Source organism: Chanos chanos, chromosome 6, assembly GCF_902362185.1.
Source record: "Chanos chanos chromosome 6, fChaCha1.1, whole genome shotgun sequence".
NCBI lineage: Eukaryota > Metazoa > Chordata > Actinopteri > Gonorynchiformes > Chanidae > Chanos > Chanos chanos.
The window spans coordinates 45,107,652-45,109,557 of NC_044500.1; the positions used below are offsets into that span (position 1 = coordinate 45,107,652).

Here is a 1,906-nt window from a genome sequence, read left to right on the forward strand (position 1 = left end):
TACATCTGAATTTGACCTCTGACCTTTGAGACAGAAGGTACATCATTTCTAACCCATTTATTCACATATACCTAATGAATTGAAATATGACTCATTTTGGAAGAAAAAAAAGAAGTACGTCTATGTTGAATTGAATGAACTGAAGTAAATTAATATAAACTGAACTGAGTGCCTCTCTATCTGAATCCTGTGTGATTTTCACATTCAGTAGATATTTTGACAGCACTGACTCAGACCACAGAGGGCTTCACACCATGGTGTAGTCATGATGTCAGCCTCCATCACCATCTCTATACAGATATCTGTGTGTTTGTTTATCAGTGATCACACACCCTCCAGAGATTTCAGTTTGTCTGAGTCTGGAGATTCATCTCATTACACAGCAGTACATCAATATATCCCATTACTGCCACTTCTCCTCACAGTAATCAGCCAATAGTAAAGTGTGGAGAGTGTTGGTTCTAGATAAACATTATGTGACCAGTAGATGGAGACAAACAAAAACACCTAACCTATAATAGCCTCATAATACATAGTTTTCATTAATCATCAATATATATCAATAAATAATATATAAATCATGAATAGATTGTTTTAAACTGTCAGTGTTGTGTCTGTAAACATGCAGTCACACATTAGTACAGGGCTGCCCAACAGAGAACCAGAGCAGTCTACTTTATCTGTAATTAAACTTCAATAAACAGGGTCACAGGGTGGACAGGAGACATGAACCTGGTAACCATTTTAGGCCTAAGGGGGTGTTTTATTTTGTAAAATGAGTTACAGATATTGAGTGATAGCAGTTCATTTCAGACCATTAAAGCATTTATAAGGGAGTTTTAATGTGTAATTATAGATGTTGTTAACTGATAATTATGCTCAACGAAAATGATTTTTAGGGCATCAGTTCCCATGAGGAGAACAGTTATGAAGAGATGGGCTCTGTTCCCTAAACAGACTGTTAATGAAAACACAACTTCTCACTAAAACATTTCTTCCCCCACAATCAACAACTTTATTCTGCTCTGTGTCCCCAACACTGACCCTAATTCACTATCTTCAGTGTCAGTTTACCACACGTATGTGATCAGTTTTTAAACACAAACCAAAGACATGCTGTTGTTATCACCTTATTCTCTCTCCCTCTCAAAGTCCAGTACAGTTCCCTGAGATGAGGTTTTGTGTATTTAGTTTTGTGTGTATTTGATAATGCACCAAACTTCTTATTTCAGACTTGCTATTCAAAATGATCAGTGTTGATGAATGAGGTTTACCTCTCTCGGCTGTACAGAACTGCTTAATAACTTAAGTGGAAAATCAGTGTAAATCTCTGTGTCTCCAGCAGAGAGCAGCAGAGAGACATTACAGCCACAGTACACATGTAGTTTCTTCAGGTGAGACTCCAGGTGCATTTGTAAACCCCCACCCCAATCTGTGTTGCTCTCTCTCTCTCTCTCTCTCTCTCTCACACACACACACACACACACATAAACAAACAGACCATACCTCGCTGTTTATTAATGAGTGATCTGCCACTTTAAGACAAACCTACCACTCACACAGAACCAGGAAGTCACTCTTACTTTCACTTACAGAGACATAAAACTGATCTGAGCTTCCTGATCAGTGTGTGTTTAATCGTTTGTTCTTATTTCTGAGTGTGTGATCATTAAAATGGCAGAGGCCAGTATTTCTGTTGGTCAGGACCAGTTCGTCTGTACAGTCTGTCTGGATCTCCTTAAGGATCCTGTGACTATTCCCTGTGGACACAGTTACTGTATGGGCTGTATTAATGGCTGCTGGGATCAGAATGATCAGAGGGGAGTTTACAGCTGCCCCCAGTGCAGAGAGACCTTCACACCAAGACCAGTTCTACGTAAAAACACCATATTGGCTGAAATGGTGG

General features: G+C 39.1%; 1 pseudogene; it reads left to right on the top strand.

The window, feature by feature from the left end:
- The first annotated feature begins 1,656 nt into the window (after positions 1 to 1,656).
- LOC115814606 (tripartite motif-containing protein 16-like protein) overlaps positions 1,657 to 1,906 on the top strand; it is a 3,721-nt pseudogene continuing 3,471 nt past the window's right edge.